This window comes from Orycteropus afer, unplaced genomic scaffold (assembly GCF_000298275.1).
Source record: "Orycteropus afer afer isolate SDZICR_OR568_19922 unplaced genomic scaffold, OryAfe1.0 scaffold00411, whole genome shotgun sequence".
Lineage (NCBI taxonomy): Eukaryota > Metazoa > Chordata > Mammalia > Tubulidentata > Orycteropodidae > Orycteropus > Orycteropus afer.
This window is the reverse complement of record NW_006921998.1, coordinates 2,630,434-2,637,298: the sequence shown is the minus strand read 5'-3', so window position 1 is coordinate 2,637,298 and position 6,865 is coordinate 2,630,434.

The following is a 6,865-nucleotide window of genomic DNA, read 5'->3' as shown; positions in this document are numbered from 1 at the left end:
TTAAATTGAGTTTCCCAGGATGTAGAATCTTAAACAAAGTTTGGCATGCAGAAAATCTATTAAAGAGTGTTGTTACACATTAAATTATGTAACTCAAAAATATATGTTGAAGTCCTATCCTCCAGTACCTGTGAATGTGATTTTGTTTTTGCAGATAAAGTCTTTGCAGATATGATAAGCTAACATGATGTCAGAGTGGAGTAGGGTGGGTCTTATTACAATATGACTGATGTTCTTAAAAGAACAAAAGAAGAAAAAAAAACACACACAGTGACTCAGAGGGAAGATGGCCGAGTAAAGACATATAAAGAGAGAGGCAAGGATTGAAGTTTTTCTGGCACAAAGCAAAAAATGCATGTGTATTATTTTATTTTCTGTTTCTTCCACTAGACTATAAGCTCCATGAGACCATAATTTGTTTGTTTGTTCTTTGATGTATCCCTAGAACCAAGAATATACATGGTTCCTAGCACAAATTGTTAAATATTTGTTGAATCACTATATTTTATAGCATTCTGTGATAAGAAAAGAAGCTACATTCCATTCTAAAATCATAATCTTCAGGAAAACTCTGACACCTAGAGAATGAAGGTCCAATTCTTCTCTCTGAACTTTTAGGCTTAATGGTACTGAGCATAATCATGAAAATTTGTGAAACATATCTAAATCTTGGTTTTCTCAACTGAATGAGTAGCTACTACCTATTTTCCAGGGTTATACTAGGGTTTAATAACAAAATAAAAATCATGAAACACAAGGCCTAGAATATAGTGGTATTGAATAAATGGTAAGTTATATTATTTTCATTGTATTTATTATTACTGTTTTTATTATAATAAACTTATATTTCACTGTATTTCCTCATATAGCTTATCTATCTATCCATTAAACAAGAGTAATTGCTTCATTCTCCTATCATCTTGTATTCTCTCACCTCAAATCTTCATTTATCTTATTTATGGGTATACAATCTTCTTTTTTCACTTATGTATATAATAATTCTCTCAGTGTTAAATGTCAATGCCCCTATTATGTCTTCACTGAATCCCTTTTATCCTCCAAATCCAGGATTGGCCTCTCTCTTCCCATGTATGGTGCATAATCTGCTCTCCAAGATATGTGGTTTATCACCCTCAGAGGATGTTAAGATTCTCAAAGGTTGTTAGTTACTGTCAAGTTGTCTACAACTAATGGCAATCTTATTCACAGCAGAATGAATCCATGTCCAGTCTTCCGCCATCCTCATGACTGTTGGTATGTTTGAGTCCATTGCTATGGCTGTTGTGTCAAACCACCTCATGGAGGTTTTCCCTCATTTTCACTGACTCTCTCCTTTAACAATGCTGATGCTTTTTTCTGGTGATTGGTCTTTCCAGATGACATGTCCAAAATAATTGAGCAAAAGTCTAACCATCCACATTTCTAAGGAGCATTCTTGGTTTATTTCTTCTAAGACTTGAAGGTAGGACCCCAATTAAGTCAACTCTGTATTCCAGTGGATGTTTGGCAAATATGTGCCTTTACTCACCTAAAAATATCAAGAATAGACTTTCATCAAAGACATAGTTTGTATGAAGGTCACTTCCCGTGGCAGTTAAGGTAGTGTGTCAACTTAGCTGGCTCGTGACTTGAGTAGCTTGGCAGCTGCATGCAGTTGTTCTTCATTACGAGATTGGATGTGGTGTAATAAACTCCATGGTGGCATCTATTGCGAGCAGCTAATTAGTTGCCTTCTGGGTGTGTCCTATTTCCAGTATATGTGGAGAAGTTGTGAGGAAGGTCTCTGGCTTTTGGCACATTTGGATCCTACATCTTGCTGAATCTTCATCTCTAGTTCCTGAGCTTGAACCAGTGGCCTGCCATGTTGCCTGCCAATCTTGGGATCATTCTTAGATTTGAATCTGTTATGTTGCCTGCTGGTCTTGGGTTTATGATATTTCTCCTGCTGACCCTGGGTTCATCAACCTCAGCAGCCAGCAGCTGCCTGAGTAAAGAGACACCTTCAGCTCCAGTGGGCCTGGAATAAGAGGCAGAGCTGGAACTCAAGTTTGAGGGGACTTCCCCCAACCCCTAGAGACAGCACTCAGAATTGGGACTTCTAGACGGCACATAACAACAACAACAACAGCCTCTTAAACTGTAAGAGAATAAATTCCTGTTTGTTAAGCCATCCACTTGTGGCATTTCTTTTATTGGACCAGTAGAGATCCAAGAAATAAATTGATACTGAGAGAGTGGGGTGCTACTCTAACAGACCTAAAATGTAGAAGCAGGAGTGAAATACATCCTTGGACCTGAGATACCTACACTGAGACCAGCAGAAATAACAGCAGAGAGATGGTGGCAGCAGGGCCGAGACTGGTATGAGACAGTGATGAGATTGCCAGCCCACAGAGTGAGAAAGAAGAACTCTTTTGGCATGATGCATCCTGGCAGAGTGAGTTGGGCATTAGCTAGCAAAAGCTGAGGAGACCAAGGGGCTTTCACTCAGCCCTTAGAGCTGGCACTCTGAATTTGGACTTCCAGGCTTCTAAACTACAGGAGAATAAATTATCATTAATTAAGTCATCCACTTGCGGTATTTTTGTTACAGAACCATAGAGAACCAAAACACTTCTACTAGATCTACACAAATCACAAATCTAATAACAAAAATTTAGTAACTTCAGACGGTCTGTGTGATACTTGGAGCTGTGTATCAACTTGGTTGAACCACAATTCTGTGTGGTGTAAGCAATTGTGATGTGGGTTGTTCCAATGATGGGATTAGATATATATGTTTTGAGCAGCCAATCTGTTGAAAGAGAATTTCTCTAGGGGTGTGGCCTGCCTCCAGTATATTTATAGACATTCTGGAAAAAAGAGACACTCTTCTGTGAATCAGGATTTTGTTGTACTGCCCATGACTGTCCGTGAGCGAACAATCCACCATTCGGCCTAGAGATCTTGGATTCATCATTCATTGGAGTCAACAGCCAGTATACTGCCTGCCAACCATGAGCTCCTCATCCCCTGTAGCTGCGTGAGTCAGGAAAAGCCTCCAGCTTGATGGTTGCTCCAAGAACTTTGGACTTGCCAGCTTCTATAAGCATGTGGGGAGTTCTGGTAGCATAGTGCGTAATGTACTTGACTGCTAACCAGAAGGCTGGCAGTTCAAACCCACCAGCCATTCCTCAGAAGGAAGATGGGGCAATCAACTTCTATAGTGATACTACCTGGGAAACCGAAGGAGGGGTTCCTATGAGTCGGGTCCGACTTGACAGCACATAACAATAACAACAATATAAGTGTGTGAGCCATTTTCCTAAGATAAATTTCCTTTTCTCTCTCTATATAAGCTTTACTGGTTTTGTTTCTCTGAAGAACTCAGTCTAACACAGTCTGTTAAATATATTTTTAGGACTAAGGTGAACCGCACTTAAGACATGGTATTTTAAATCACCTAATATGCATGTGAAAACTGGAAATAATAAGGAAAGAAAGAAAAATTGATGTCTTTGAATTATGGTGCTGGCAAAGAATAGGAAAATGAACAAATCTGTTTGGGAAGATATACAGTCAGAATGCCACTTAGTAGCAAGGGTGAGGAGACTTCATTTCACATACTTTGGAAATGTTATCAGGAGGCACCAGTCCCTGGAGAAGAGCATCATGCTTGGTAAAGTGGAGGGTCAGCAAAAAAGAGGAAGACTCTCAATAAGTCAGATTGACACAGTGGCTTTAACAATGGGCTTAACATACCAATGACTGTGAGGAAGGTGCTGGAACAGGCAGTGTTTCCTTCTGCTGTACATAGGGTGGCTATGAGTTGAAACCGGATTGATGGCATGCAACAACAAATAAAACAATGCATTATTGTTTGTTTTGTCATTAGATTCTATTGAGTTGCCACGTCAGTAAATAAAGGTCCTGAAAGCTACTTCATCTTTGTTATTAAGGTCACGTCTACTTTGAGTAGGTAGTTCCTCCCTAGTTGTATTTTGAGTGTCTTCCAAATTTAGGTGTCATCTTCTAGCACTATATCAGACAATGTCCCAATGATATTCATAAATTTTTCACTGACCGGTTTTCTTTAGAAGTAAACCTCTAGGTTTACTTCTTCCTAGTGTGTATTTGTTTGGAAGCAGCACTAAAATCTGTCCACTATAAGCTAGTCTGCTGGCACTTGCATCATTTATAGCATAGCTTTTAGCATCACAGTAACACACAAGCCACCACAGTATAACAAACTGACAGATGAGTTTTGGGATGCATTATTAGTTTAACAGAATTAAGAATGGAAAGAAAGAGTAGAGGTTAAAGGCATAAATGCCTTGATATAATGAAGAAAGAACATATTTTTAGATAATTCAAGTTTTTATAATTTAAGAAGAAACAAAAATCTGCATGTGGTTAGCTTAAACACCACTTTTGTGCTGTAACAAAAAGAGAATTAACTGTTTTTATCAAAACAACTCACTTCAGAAGCAATTTACTTAATATGATTTGCATAATTTCTCAAAACATGCAAAATGAATTTAAGATGCATTATTCATGATCTTTTTCAGAAGCAGCTTCAAAAAGAGCTTTTGGTAATTTGTTACTAATCTATCCTTTCTATTTGTAATCCACATCTGAAAAAATTAATATTCAGATACCATAAGAATCTAAGTCTCAGTGATAACAAATTCTCAAAGAATATGTACTTTAGAGTCATCAAATATTTTCCTAAAGTAGATGCATATAATATACTTCATCCTTTAAATCCATCAGGTTAATTAAAATAAAATCATTGAGATGACTTTGATATAAATAAAATAGGGTCAGGAAAGGGAAGGAAGGAAAATGAAGACACTGAGAATTGGGGAGGAAGGAGACATGGAGAACACAGACTATACACCAGAGGCCTGGTTGCTGCATCTATTTTGCACTCACCAGCTAAGCAAACATACACATCTCACCATTCATAATGCTTGCCTCAATTGCCCACTTCTAATATGAAACCAAACCTACTGCCATAGAGTTGATTCCAGCTCATCGTGATCCTATAGGACAGAGTAGAAGTATCCCACAGGCTTTCCAAGGTTGTAAATCTTTGTGGAAGCAGGCTGCCTCCTCTTTCTCCCAAGGAGCAGCTGGTGGGTGTGAACTGCTGACCTTTTGGTTAGCAGCTAAATAGTTTAACCACTGTGCCACCAGTGATCTTTCACTTTTAATAGATACCCTTCTAATATGTCCTCTATTTATACATTTTAGGAAACTGGAGAATACTTACACTTCCCCCAAAATAATGTAAATATTAGTGGGGAAAGAAATTAATCTGAATCTTAAATTAACTAACTCAAAACCAAACCAAACAAAATCCAATGCCATCAAGTCATATCTGATTCATAGTGACTACCATTGGGTTTCAGAGGCTGTAAATCTTTATGGAAGTAGATCACCCCATCTTCCTTCTGCAAAGCAGCTGCAGGGTTTGGACCACTGATCTTGTTAGCAGCCAAGTGCCTTATCCACTACACCACCACATCTCCTTGAAATTAATTAACAAGGGATAGGGAATAATTTTTCATTTGATTTCTGTCTCTCCTTTGAAAAAAAGTTTGAAAAAACAAGTGAGGATACATCCAAGTGTTATAAATGATCCTTCTGCCTAAGTGCACATTGGCGTGGCATAAAAGTGCCTAAAAGACTCCAACTTAAATATCTGCTCATCTATTTTTAGAAGTCTTGCTTTGATTAATTTACTTATTTCTCCTCTAGCCTCATTTTCTTCATTATTTAAACAGAGCTCAGCAGAAGTATGTTTAAGCTTAAAGGCACAAATTTTAAGTTTCAGGGCTATCTTGAATGTACCCCCTTCTGTTGTAAGTAGGACGGTTACCTTCTAAAAGATATAGCCATATTTTTTATGCAAATAATGTGTGTTACATGTTTTTTGCCAACCGTGGCCTCCCCCACCCCAGTTATTTTTGTAAGTGCACTATGCTCATTTTATTATACCATGAAATGTAATACTCTGGTAGGGAAGGTGTAATTGTCTCTCTATATATATACATGACCATGGTTAACTTGACCTTATTTGGGAAAATTGTACTTGCAGCTGTAAGTAAGAATCTTGAGATTATGCTGGCTTATCAGTTTGTTGCTGTTCTTTGCCTTAGAGTTGGCTCCAACTCAAGACAATGTTATGTATAACAGAAAAAGAAGTCTCCCAGTCTTGCACCATTTTCATGTTCATAGGTTTGTTTGGGGAGCTCTGGTAGTACAGTGCCTAAGGCTTTTGACTGCTAACAAGAAGGCTGGTGGTTCAAACCCACCAGCCACTCCTTGAAAGGAAGATGGGGCAATCTAATTTTGTAGTGATACTGTCTCAGAAACCCAAGGAGGGGTCGCTATGAGTCGGGTCCGACTCGACAGCACATAACAACAACAACAGGTATGTTTGAGTCTACTACAATCCATCTCATTGAGGGTTGCTCTCATTATTGCTGACCCTCTACTTTATCAAATATGATGTCTTTTTGTAGCAATTGCCAAAGTGGGCCCTAATCAAATGAAAAATGCATTTACAAAAGACACACAGAGGAAAATCACTCTGTAAAGACAAGATGTCCATGTGATGATAGCAGCAGAGTTTAGAGCTATGCAGCCACAAACCAAGAAATGTCTGGAAACACAGAAGGTAGAAGAGCCAACACAAGATTATTCCTAAGAGCCACTTGTAAAAGACCCTGATGACATCTTGAGTTTGTACTCCTGGTCTCAAGAACCATAAAAGAATAAATCTCTGTGGTTTTGAACCATCAAATTTGTGTCAATTTGTTATGGAAACCTTAAGAAACTTAGCATCTTCCAAGATTCTAGGGGAACACTGAGCAATGAT